At 49.4% G+C, this 13,393-nt stretch overlaps 1 long non-coding RNA gene across 2 annotated transcripts; it reads left to right on the top strand.

Annotated features, from left to right (window-relative positions):
- The first annotated feature begins 5,559 nt into the window (after nucleotides 1-5,559).
- On the top strand, nucleotides 5,560-8,155 carry LOC120094743 (uncharacterized). Of its 2 annotated transcripts, none has more exons than XR_015629222.1 (4): nucleotides 5,560-6,131; nucleotides 6,869-6,990; nucleotides 7,582-7,812; nucleotides 7,894-8,155. It is a non-coding gene; the product is annotated as an uncharacterized LOC120094743 (long non-coding RNA). The 2 variants fall into 2 exon arrangements; XR_015629223.1 differs by having other exon boundaries at nucleotides 5,625-6,131; nucleotides 7,582-7,685.
- Nucleotides 8,156-13,393: the final 5,238 nt, after the last annotated feature.

Here is a 13,393-nt window from a genome sequence, read left to right as displayed (position 1 = left end):
GGTTTGCCTTAAGGAGCAGAGAGCCACTTGGGAGAGAGGAGCAGACAGGACAAGAGACGGGGCATCTCAGGAATCATGGTGGGGAGGGGTGTTCTCAGATGGGCCTCATTTAGGAAAAGCAGCTGGCACTTGGTAAATCATGGAAACCAAGGAAATAAAAGCCTTTGCCAGGGTTTGGGCCTTCCTAGCTACCCTGTGGGGGAGGGCTCCTTTGAAAGCCCAGTGCATGCTAGTGCCCACAGATGAGAGCCCTACTCAAGTTCCCTCCAACCCTTTAGAAAGCAAGAGTGAATCAGCTTTCACCCCCGAGGTTTAAAAGCTTATCCTGGCAATCCCAGGTCGTGATTCTTGGCTTCCCAAAGACCTTTCGATGGTGATGTCATTATTAAGCATTTTGCTTGGAGTCTGGGTGCAGTCGCTCACTGGATTGCCTTTGTCTTCCTCAGCAGTGAAGTCTCCTGACCTAAGAAGGAGTCACCCAGACCAGGGCTACATTTTGGAAGGAGGAAGGGCCTCCAAGAGGGCCAGTGTTTCCTTGATGCTGGTCATAAAATGAAGTTTGAGTGGTACCATTCCACAAGAATCAGAACAACGTGGTAAAAAAAAAGAAAGAAACAAAGAAACAAAGAAACAAAGAAACAAAGAAACAAAGAAAGAAAGAAACAAAGAAAGGAAGGAAGAGGAAAGAAAGAAACATGGAGCCATTTCCTGCCCACTCCGGGTGCCCATTATCCTACGCCAGTTGTCAAAGACATGCTTGGGAAATTGGAAGTGCACATGGCAGCCACAGGCCCAGAGGCTGAAGTCAATACAGTCATTGTTCATTTCAAAGTCCAGTTGCATGAGCAGGAGGCGATTTTATGAGACACAAATTATAGCTCTTATTAGCCAGTGTTGAAAAGGATGCTAGAAATGAGTCGTTGTGCAGAAGGTGGGCAGAGAGCTGCTTCAGAATTATTAAGCTCAGTATTTAAAAGGAAGAGAAAATGCCGGTAAATGCTACGTCTCTCTTCTTACTGGTTTGTTCTTTCAGTAAAACCATTGGTGTGAGATTAGGTTTCAAGTCTACCTAGAAAGCTGTAGGAAAAGTGAATACCATAACCTTTGGCGGATTTAGTTTCGCCCCGGATATTCTGAAGTTTTCTTTGTCTACGTACAGTATCTCTTGTCAATATAATATAGTTAATGGCCAGGAGTTGCAGGGAGCCCCGCTTTTCACTCCATCTGCCTCTGACACATTGAGTTTAACTTAATCAGGGTTTGAAGCTGATTCCTTGGAGCACTTTCCAGGGCCCTTGTGTAAGGGGGGAAACTTTCCCACTCTCGCAAGACATAAGGTTGTGATTATGGCAAATCTCCTCAGTGACACGCCCCCCCCCACCATCCTTCCTGTGGATTGAGTTTAATCTTTGTTTCAAATACACTCATTCTTCAGAGTTTTCTGTGTCAGGCATCAGCCAAAGCCCTCCCCACAAAGTAGGCCATGTCTCCCCCTGAACTCTGCACCTCAGCATTGGTCCACTAGGGAGAGTCAGCTGGGGTCATTGCACTGCCAGCAGCAAGGCCAGAAGAGCTGATCTGAGGTCCTCCACAGATGGAGCCTTCTATGAGGGGCATCAGGGTCACCTCAGAGAGATTATTAGAGCAGTGCCCTTCAGAGAAAGAATCCCACCAGGAACTTGTATGGCCATGTGCTCTTGGATGGCTTCAGTACTCTGAAGACCACTGACTGGAATGGGTTCCTCAGCTCTCATGATTGTGAACTATGGTCTGGGGTCTTTCCCAAGCCCTCAGTGCTCCTGCCTGTGAAATGGAAAGGGATCATGGAGATACCATGGGAGCAAAGTAAGATAAAACACAAAATGTGTGTGTCCAGCAGCCAGGGTAGAGGAAGGGGTGACCTATAAGTACCAATGTGTGGCAGTCTTTACTAAGTAGAAATCATTCTAATGGCTACCTCAAAAGCTGTTGGGAAGATTGAGGGAAGGAGGCACAGCAAATCATAGAGCAACTTGGGTTGCAGTAAGTGATACACAACAAATGGTCCAGGGGTGGGACCTGCTACCACCGTATGCTACAGGCCCTGCGGTTTTGACTCTCATCTCATAGACCCAACTGAGGCCTTGGAGATGACCATAGGAAGTTGTATTGACATCATTTGTGGACCACGCCTAAGATTAATCAATATTTGGGTGTGGAGAGCCAAGATGTAGGACAGATGTCCAGGCCAATTGTGGGAGTCTTAAAAGGCTGTGGGATACCAGAGGGATAGGGTGGATCTCTCTGTTGTTGAGGGAGGAATGAATCCTTGCTAGTTACAGGATCCAAACATTTTCATAAATTCTTCCTGTCTTGCTCAGAATCTGGTCAGCTTGAGCAATCTGTAACAGGCACTGGAGGGAAAGGGAGGAAGAGGCTAACATGGGATGGTACTGCTGAGGGATGCGGTCTAGTGCCAGGGAAATGTTAGTGATCCCCAAAACAGATAGGAGCTGATTCGATGCAACTCACAGCATCGTCCTGATTCTATTCAAGCTAGCTTGCATGCCCCCGACCCAGCACACCACCATTATGCAGGATGAGGGGAGGGACCTGGATATCTATTGGGGCAAGGGGTGGAGTAAGTGTTCAAGCATCTAACTGGAAAGCTACTGTGGCCTTTAACATAATTGGCTGGTGCTGGGAGTCATACCATGAACTTAATTTCCTCTCTCTGCATTGGTGGTCATTAGACAAGGGGTGGGCTTACAACCTGGGGGTGCAGGTTTGTTGGGGGAATAACCTAGAGATGCTGGTCTTGTTGAGGGTGTAACCTGGAGACTCTGGCCTTGTTTTGGATTAGCCTAGAGACTGGAGCTAGGCTGGGGTTTGGGTGGGTGAGGGGTGGCAACCTGGAAACTAATGCTAGGTACCAGTCTGTTAGAATTCACACTTAGGTTAGGTTCTCTAAAATGGAGTCTGAACTTAAAAGATTTGGCGTCTGAGCGGCACTGAGTCAGACAGGGTTTCTGTGGAATAGAGTTGAAGAAAAGGCATCAGTACCTGAGGGGAATTCTGTACAGGAATCAGTCAACCAGTCAGAAAAGAGTCCCATGATTTGCTGTCACCAAACAGTGAAGCCAAACAGCAACAACCACAAAAACAACAACTACAAACCAAACTAAACAAAACAACATCAAACTCTACTGGTATCATTTATCCAAAAGCCCTAAAAGTGTCTGGCTCATGGTGTAAGTCTAGAGAGTTCAAAGGTCAGAGCAAAAGCTCTTCCAAGAGAAGATGGATGGACCATTTATCCTGTGTCTTAGCTCCCTTTCCTGTTGGTATGATTAAAGCACCTTAAGGAAGGCAACTTGGGAGAAAGAGTTCATTCTCACTCATAGCTCAGGGTTTAGTCTACCACAGTGGGAAGCCATGTTTGAAGCAGTTGGTCACATTGCACCTTCAGGAGCAATGAGTCCTGCTGCTCAGCTCCGTTCCTCTGTACAAACCAAGATCCAATCAGAGAATGGCACCACCCACAGTGGGCGGGTCTTCCCACTTCAATTAATACAATCGGGATAATCCCCCACAGGTATGCCCATTGGCCCTTTTCTCAGATGATTTTAGAGTCTGTCCAGTTGACAATTGCCACTAGCCACCACACCCTTTTTGAGACTCTGTCCGCCTTAGGTCCACACAGGATTGGATGGAGCCAACTCACACTGGTAAGGATAGACATTATTTTCAGCCTATTAATTCCAGGGTTAATCGCTCCCTAAGACAGCTCCTCATACACATTAAGAAATAAGGGTTGGCCAGCTTCTTCGCTTCCCTTAGGTCACATTAACTGCCAGTGGTCTGCATAGTTAATGTAACACTAACGGTCACACTGCCCATCACTCCCTCTCTAATGAAAGAGGCTGGACTAGACTAGGGCTCAGACCCTACCTGGGCTCTGGACTCTGCCAAGGTCTACTTTAGAGGTCAGGTCAGGTGTAGGCGCTCATCTGAAGAACGCGAGTGTAGGGATCCCTTCATCTCAAGACTTTGGTCCATCTCTTCTGCAGCCATTAAAGGCTCATACCCCAGCGCCTTTCTCTGTGGTATTACAGCAAAAACTGCCCCTTGGGGAAGAAGCAAGCCCCTTGTGGTATGTTATAGAAACAGCATGTGCTTGATGTTGAAGCTTTAAATACTGGGGACACGTCTCAGCTAGTACTGAACTATCACTAATAGTAAACTTGGAAAGAGACCTCACCCCTCACTCCGAGTGTATTTAACATGATTTCTCCCCCTTCCCCCTTTACTTTTCTCTGAGCTGAGATAATTTTACCAGTCCTCTCAGGAGCTTCTCAAGGGTGGCAAGGCTCCTGCTTTATTGTAGCCTTCCTTCTGTAAAACGCAGGACACAGGAGGAAGTGTTTAGGAAACCCAACCCAGACCAGGCAGCATGCAAAGGCCTCGGACTCTGGGATAGGCATCCAAGCTTAGAAGCTACATAGGACCTAGCATCAACCACTAAGGTCAGGTCCATAGCATCTCCAGGTGGCCAAGGTCAGCAACCAGATTCACAGATTCAGAATAGTTGGTGGGCTGGTACAGGACACAGGGACCAGGAAATAGGCTGCAGACACTAGGGGGAACCTGACTCATTGCTGCCAGGCGCCAAGAAGTACCAACCACAGAATTACCCTCTGCTCGGAGAAAAATGTTAATCGCTCCCACGTGCCTGCAGCTCATAGCAACACAATGCTCTCCACGGAGTGCACGCAGGCTTTCTGCTCCCTGCCCTACCTCCTGTGACTCTGTAAACACGGGCCGTGCCAGGCAGGCGCTCTCACTACGCCAGGCAGTGATTTGTCTCAGCGAGGATTTGAAATGTCTTTCTGGCTTTCATAATGTTACAAGGAATGTGGGTCTGCAGGAAGCTTTGGCGGATTTGAAATTCAGGGCTCTGAATATCTGGGCCTAGGCACTGCCAGCCCACAATGTCCCTTGGACAATTGTTGGTGACCCTACAGTCAGGAGAATCCCCAGTGAGTCAGGAGAATCCCGAGTGACAATAGATGAGTGTCCATATGGGGAGACCTCCCAGAGAGAGGCCTGGCCCCCTGCCTTCATCATGGCCCTCTTCCCTCAGGTCCTGTAGAGGGCAGGATGGCAGAAGGAGTGAAGGCCACATGGAGGCTGTTAGCTCAGGTTGTCATGTGCCGAGAAACACTGGATTTTGTGGATGTGCTACAGCTGTGCTGTCAGTCTTGGCTAGCAGCAGAGAGACAGGAAGTTCATGACCATGAGGAAACTCCATCGTTTGAGGTTCGGTCAACCCACAGAGTCTGTCACATCCCAGTGATGGAGCCTTTGGTAGAAGCCTTAGCCAATGTACAATGTGATCTCTGAGCATCCAGGGAGATTGGTTCCAGGGTTCCCAAGAACACAGTCCTGTGCACCTCAGAACTCTGCAGACAACTCGAAAGACCTTACTCCCTAAACATCTAGACGTCGTGTGAGTCATTATTACTCTCGAGTCTTTGTAAAAACACTCAAGAAAAGCATGTGCACATGTTTGGTAAGAATGCAGTGCCTCTGCCCAGGGGTGGAATTCCTCCATCTACTTACAATCCAAAATTGGTCGCACCTTCAGATCAGAACCTTCAGTGCTAGTGCTGTTCTGCAGGCACACTCCTTCCTCCTCTTCCTCCTCCTCTTCCTCCTCCTCCTCCTTTCCTTCTCTCTCCTCCTCCTTCTCTCTCTCTCCTTCTTTCCTTCTCCTCCTCTCCCTTTTCCTCTCCTTTCTCTTCCCCCTCCTCTCCCTCCTTTTCCTCTTCCTCTCCCTTCTTTTCCTCCTCCTCCTTTCCTTCTCTCTCCTTCTTTTCCTTCTCCTCCTCTCCCTTTTCCTCTCCTTCCTCTTCCCCCTCCTCTCCCTCCTTTTCCTCCTCCTCTCCCTTCTTTTCCTCCTCCTCTCCCTTCTCCTTCTCCTCCTTCTTCTTCCTCCTTTTGTCTTCCCCTCCCCATTCTTCTGCTGTGCAGCCATTTTTATTGCTCATGGCTTTCTGTTGTTTGTTTCCTGGCTAAGTTCACTATGTAGCAGAGGCTGGTCTTGAACTTCCTGGTCCTCCTGACTCCATTGCTGAGTGCTGAGGTTAGAGGTATGTTACAGCACCCAGACCCTTATCATTTTCTACAGACAGAGAGAAGCTTGGGGAAGAACCACACTATTTATGATCGTGAGAGCCACAGAGCACAGTGGATTCTTATGGCTATGTGTCTCCATACACCAGTGTGCTGGCTGAGAAGGGAGCTTATGGGTGAGTGGTGGTTTTAAGATATGCCCGTGGATTCTTGGGCACATGTTCTTTAAGAGCTGGCTTAGTCCCTTTCCTCTGGAATGGGGGCTGTGCTGTGTGAGCCTTTCTACCACTGAAGAGAGTTTAGCAGAAGTGCGATATTTGGCTTCCAAAGACAGGTTACCCAAATCATCCAAGCATGTCCCTCACTTTCTTGAGTCCTCTCGAGGGAAGCCAGCTGACAGCATAAAGTTACTTAGGCAGCTGGATGGAATGATCCAAGGCCAAGGAGCTGAGGCCCCCAGCAAGCAGCCACAAGGGTTGGAACTGCCTGCCAAGAGCCCTGTGGGAGAGGCAACCCATCCAAGCCTTCAGATGCCAGCATCTTGCCTTAAGCCTGGAGCCAGAGCCTTCTGGCTAAGTTCCTTGGGATTTCCCCGTGCACAGACACTGTAGGCAAAGATGTTTATTGCTTCAAGTCACTCAGTTTAACAGTGATTGGCACGTAGAAATCGAAAACTAAAACAACATGAGTTACAAATTCGAGAAACAGCTATACAGAAAACACTGCATGTGACTTCCTTTTGTCTTCACCCCAGTCCCCAACAGGGGCAGCCAGCTGGGGTTATGGTACACAGCCTCCTGCCCAGGACTGGTGAAGCCAGGAAGGCTGCAGGAGGTGTAGAGCTACTGAACATCTTAACCAGGGAAGCAGAGCCAGGTAAGGTTTGAATGTGACGTACCTCTCACAAGATTCCCAGATGGTAGTAATGTTTGGGGAGGTCATAGAACCCTGGAGAGGTGTGGTGTAGCAGGCAGAAGTAGGTCACTGAGGACTGGAATGGGGTCAATGTGGGTTCTGTAGACTAGCTATGTCCAATAGAATCTGATGCTCTGTTTCCTAATTGGTGGTGTCTTAGTTAGGGTTTTACTGCTGTGAACAGACACCATGACCAATGCAAGTCTTATAAGGACGTTTAATTGGCTTAGAGGTCAGAGATTCAGTCCATTATCATCATCAAGGCAAGAGCATGGCAGAGTCCAGGCAAGCATGGTGCATCAGAGATGAGAGTTCTACATCTTCATCTCAAGGCTGCTAGCAGAATACTCACTCCCAGGCAGCTAGGACTGGGGTATTAAAACCCAGACCCACAGTGACACACCTACCCCTATAAGACCATACCTCCTGATAGTGCCACTCTCTGACCCAAGCATATACAGACTATCACAGGTGGGAATATAACTGGCTCCCACCGCAGTAGCCAGAAGCCCAGCAGGATGGAACTGTGAGAGAAATGCTTCTTTTTCTCAGGTGTTTGGTCACGGAAGAGACATCAATGAGACATGCATGGAACCCTATTGGGCTTGCACAGCAGACCGAGCTACCCAGAAGCTTTATGAAGAGAGCTGAAGTAGGTGAGAAGAGAAACCAATGAGAGGCAGAGTTGCAAAGATGAAGACATACAGACAATCCAGGGAGGAGTTCAAGGAGCCATTAAAGGAACCTACGGGGTTTCCTCCATTTCCTTCCGCCCCCAATAAGGTTAGGTGTTCAGGAACTTTTAAAAAATGAATGTGACTTTGGTGACCCAACACCCATCCAGGCCTCCATCTTTCTCTACAGATGCTGTGGCCCAGATGGATGAAGGAGGGTCCCAGCTTCTACAAGCACATGAGCACAGGACCTATCAGGAGCAGCTGGGCCAGACTTCCGACACGCCCTGTTAACATCGAGCATTTATCACACTTCCGACTGCCAGATTTTGTGCTAAGCCCTGAGGCGTTTTACATTTTCTCTACATTCCTTCCTGCTAGGCACCTTCTCGATTCATGTTTCACAAATTAGAACAGGGGTCCATAAACTGCTCCCTACAGGCCAAATCCCACTGACACTTGTCTGTGTAAATATTGGGGGAGCTCGGCAATGTGTGTCTACACGGTGTCTCTGGCTGCCTCCAGGGGCAGCAGCTGAGTGAGTGGTCACTGGGTTGGAGATGCTCCGACCCTGATTTTGAGCAGATGGGCAGGCTGAGTCATGTGGAACCAGCAAGCTGGGTGTGCCCTTGATCCGGCCTGCCTTCGGGCTTGCTTTTTATTATGCTGAAGGGGACTTTGAGGTGGTTCTTCTCTGCTGTCCCTTCAGCACAGAGCGGGACCACTTAGGGAAGCTGCAGTGTGAGGTCTCTAGAAGCTCCCAGCATGGTTTGAGGGCCAGTGAGAGAGGATGTAACTTTGTTCCCAGGAACGTGACTGGTGGCCCTAGGGGACAGCTAATTACAGACTTGGGTTTGTGTGTGCTCAACTTCTGTCCTCTGACTATGAAAGAAAAAAAAAAGAAAGAAAGAAAAGAACAAAAAAGGAAAAAAAGAGAAAAAAAAAGGAGATGGGTCTCTTGCTTCTCCAGCTTAAACTCTTGGGACCTCTCATGGAGCAAACCCAGACAGAGAAAGAAAGAAAAGAAAGGGATTGGGGGAGAGGGAGGGTAGACAAGGACTCTGCCTGATGTCTGGGTGCTACGGAGTCTGTCTGTCAGAAACCTGTCCCCAGTGGTCTCCAGCTGGCCTACAAGTCTGCAGAGTTAACTTCCTGTGCTCTGGTAGCGGCATTCGGCTTCTGTTCTTTCCTAGTGGGCATTTTCCAGTATGGACCAAGATCCCATTCTCTCTCAGAGAGGCTCTTTAAAAATCTATTTTTTTTAAGCTGAAGGTGGTGGCACACAACTTAAATGCCAGCACTCAGGAGGGAGAGGCAGACAAATGTCTGAGTTTGAGACCAGCCTGGTCTGCATAGCAAGCGCTGGGCCAGACAAAGCTACACAGTGAGACCCAGTCTCAATTAAAAACAAAACAAAACAAAAACCAACACAAATCCTATCTTGTGGTTAGAAGCAGCAAAACTAAATGCAGACAGACCAAAGTGCAGAGCAGACAGGGGGCAGTGCCTGGAGAAGATGAGGCCATACCCATCCCAAGCTATGGTCCTCAGAGATGCTGACTGGACAAAAGGCTTTGGAAATGTGCAGGAGGATGAGTCATCGCACCTCCCAACAACGCCTACCTTTCGGGCAGTTCTGCCTTCAAAAACCATTTCCTCTAGTGGCCGTGGCTGAGATCTATCCTCAGGGCCCTAACGCCATCTCTTATCCTCCCGTGGCTTGGTCTGTCTGTCATGTGGACCTTAGCGTAGTCAGGCATCAACACAGAATCTAGAAGACAAAATTGTCAGTCTGGGTCCTCTCTGGAGAGGCTGTTAAACTCAGGCTCTTCCACCCCCCCCCCCCCGGGGAAACCAGAGCAGTGAGTGCCTGAGAGCATCCCTCTCTGGTCCTGTCCTTCCTCTTCCGTTAGCCGGAAAGGTTCTGGTCTCCAGAGTTCCTGGCCCATCCTAGGGAAGGGAAAGAGGTCACCTGAAATGCCAGTTGCACTTCAGGAGTGTGACCGAGTGCAACCTAGATAGTGGGGACAGGGGGTGGTGAGAGTGGAGGGGTTGGGGGGATTGTGGGGCGGGATAGGGATGGGACTCGTCGACATGATACAACCTGACTCAGTTTCTTGGAACTTTATGAGAGTCCCCATTGTAGTTTGCTCGGGAAATATCCACAACAAGCACTGCTGTTTCCAGAGGTCATGAAAACTTCTGAGGTAGAGAATTGAATCCTGGGCCTGGACTTTGCTGGATCGATCACCCAGCCCTACTTCCTGATCGCAGATACAATGTGGCCAGCCCTGCCAACTTGCACTCTGCCTGCATCGGCTTCCCTGCCATTACAGGCTATACTCTTCCTAAATAGTAAGTCCAAATGAACACCTCCTTCCTCAAGTTGCTTCGTGTTGATCTTTGGTTTCAGCAAAGAGAAAGTTAACTAACATGACCTCCTTGTGCACCAGAGCCAGGATTCAGGAAGTGGGGCATGAAAATGAGTCTTTGGGGGATTGCTTTGAGTTCCCAGTCTCAATAGGAGCTCGACAAAGAGGAAGACAAAGGAGCTGGGCCAGTAGCTGAATCTCCTTCTCCCAAAGATGTCCCTAAACAGGTTTTGGGTTAGTCCCCAAACCTCTTTCTTATAAGGTAAGGGCTTGGAGAAGTGGAGATTATCCCAGATCAACCAGGCTAGCTCCAGGTACCCACAGGGTCCGTAGGTGGGTGGGTGGGGTGAAGCAGGGAAGGAAGCCTGGTGGTGAGAGCAGAGATCAGAGAGCAATCCCAGATGAGAGCCAACCAGCCACGGCTGGCTTTGAAGGAGGAAGAACGAGCGAGGCTGATGCAAACATCCTCACTGTCCCGTGAGGGTAATAACACAGGCAGAGTTGTCAGTGTCAATAATGTCTGTGTCTAGTTTGCCTAGCTCAAATGCCCAAGGGTGAGAACCTTGAAAAATAGGTTTATTTATGCCTAGTTACAGGGGTGGGAGGGATGCTCCACGGAAGAGACCACGTGGTGCTTTAAATGCTTGGTCATCAGGGAGTGGCATTACCTGAAAGGGATTAAGGGTGTGAACTTTTTGGAGTAGGTGTGACATTATTGGAGGGGGTATGTCCCTGGTTGGGGGCTTTGAGGTCGCAAGGATCCAAGCTAGGCTCACTGGCACGCTCTACTTCCTGCTGCCTAGAGATCCAGCTGTAGAATCCTCAGTTCCTTCTCTGGTGCCTCCCTGCCTCGCTGCCTCCCTGCCTCCCTGCCTCCCTGCCTCCCTGCCTCGCTGCCTCCCTGCCTCCCTGCCTCCCTGCCTCCCTGCCTCCCTGCCTCCCTGCCTCCCTGCCTCCCTGCCTCCCTGCCTCGCTGCCTCCCTGCCTCGCTGCCTCCCTGCCTCCCTGCCTCCCTGCCTCCCTGCCTCCCTGCCCCCCTGCCTCCCTGCCGCAGTGAGAATGGACTATACCTCGGAAACTGTAAGCAAGCCCCAGTTAAATGTGTTCTTTTATAAGGGTTGCTGTGATCTTGGTGTCTCCTCCCGGCTATAGAACACTGACTAAGACAGATCACATCCTGCTCTCTCGGAGGACCAGAATTTAGATTCGGGCACCCACATTTGGAGGCTCACACATACGTGTAACTCCAGCTTTAAGTGATCTAAAGCCTTACTTTAACCTTCATGGGTGTTGGCTTACAGACAATTCCACTAGGTTCCTCCCAGGGCTTACATCATCATCTGCAGCTATTACCTGCCACTGCCAGGCATGGGCAGCATAGAAAACAACAGCTCGCCACTCCAGCTCTCTCTATTCCCATGTGCTCCAGGCAGTTCTCTCTCTCTCCCTCTCCTTCTCACTCTCCCTCTCTCCCTTCCTCCTTCCCCCCTTCCCGTCTCCTTCCCCCTCCCCACTCTCTCTCCTTTCTGTTCTTCTCTACGCTCCCTTCTCTACCCTCATGGCTCTGCTCCCCATCTGTCCACCTCTACCCCTTCTCCAGGCCCGCACTCCCCTCCCTTCCCCTAAATAAACCTCCCTTCATATCAGATCTGTTGCATGGCATAGTTTCTCAGAAGGACACCTTGGCTTGGGCCTGTCAGGCACCCCCTTACCTCATTATAATTCATAACAATGAGCACCAGCACACACACACACACACACACACACACACACACACACAGGAAAATAATAAATCTTTAATAAACTAGGATCATTGATATAGTTCCGCTATTAAAGTGCTTGCTGCCAAGCCTGATCACCTGAATTCAGTCCCCATAACCTATATCTGCATATATGGGCATGTGTGCATGCACACATATAATCAATAAGTCAACTAATCAATGAAAAAATGTTAGATAATAATGACTAGTTATGCAGTCTCAAGAGCATGACGTTCACATCTGCCCCTCTTCATTGGGAGTCTGGGAACTAGTTAAGTCCCATGAGACCTGAGTTAATCTTTTCCAAGCAGTGTTTCCATGACCTCACTCCCTTGCACTAGGCTCCACCTCTTAAAGGTCCTGCCGAAACACCAGAACCTGGGTGGGGCTGGGGGGGGGGAGTGGCAGACCACCAGCAGAGGAAATAACAAACACAGCTTCTACGGTAGCACCAGGGCCCAATTATCTACTCCCAGGAGGCATGTGCAAAGCCACCTGTGGCCCCAGTCAGGGTGGCCCCTTTCCTTTCAAACACAGCAGAAGGCGTGGCTATTGTAGGTGCTGCAGAAGATACTGGGGAGGCCACCAACTGGGAGCAATGGGGCCACTTCCAAATAGAATGGTGACAAAGGGCCATGTCTACATTTAGGGCTAAGGGTCTGGGTAGCTGGCTAAGATGTCACAAGGAGACACAGATTCCCAAGGCGGAAAAGGGAAAGGTTGGAGCCTCTGTGCATGCTTGGGCTCGGCTGCTGTCCCTTCCCAGACTGTGCCCGGGCTGATTTTCCTGCTCCATTACCTCCTTTGACCTTCTCCCAGAGACTTTGGCAGCCCGGCTTTGTGGCTCTTAAGCGCAACCTTCCGTGACCTCTGTGTCACTTGAGATGTCACCATGGAGACTGCAGGACCTCCCTGGAGTTGACCTTTCCAATTTATTCTCTGGTTTCCAGGCCATGGGCACCACCCCCAACACACATCCTCCAGCTGCGGGATGTGGCCCTCAGGACCATGAAGCTCTGTGGATGGGTGTCTGGGGGTGAGGTTATCTTGCTGACACGGTGAAAGTGACTCATGTATTGTCAGTTCCAGCTGGCTTTGAGTTTAATTCCATGTAACAGAGGCAGGGACAGACAACTAAAAACTGATGAATAGCAAGCCTGTTTCTTTCCTAAGTTCCTGTCAGCAAGACCCCAGGCCTGGTTGTTACTGTCATTTGCTTAGGTGATGACAGTATATCCTGTATATGTATACATATACACATATAACACACGCACAGGCACATTTATTTTGTCTTCCTGAAAAATGAGCTCCAGAGAGATATTTCTCTGGACTCATCCTCAATTGCTCAGTATAGTCTCAGGCCCCGAGTAAATGTCTGCTGTCCCACTAAAGGAGAAGAAACAGCAGGAGTTCAAAGTTATATGGTAATTGGAGTGAGTCATATGTCAACGGGGTGAGATTTTTTTAAACCCAAAGGCTTTCAGTCTCCTAAACGTCAGGATTGCCCATGCAAGAATGACAACCAGGCTTCCACAGATCCCTGAGTGACAGTGGGATA

This window comes from Rattus norvegicus, chromosome 9, assembly GCF_021556685.1.
Source record: "Rattus norvegicus strain SHRSP/BbbUtx chromosome 9, alternate assembly SHRSP_T2T, whole genome shotgun sequence".
Taxonomy (NCBI): domain Eukaryota; kingdom Metazoa; phylum Chordata; class Mammalia; order Rodentia; family Muridae; genus Rattus; species Rattus norvegicus.
The sequence above is the reverse complement of the archived record's forward strand: the minus strand, read 5'-3'. Positions and strand labels throughout refer to the sequence as shown.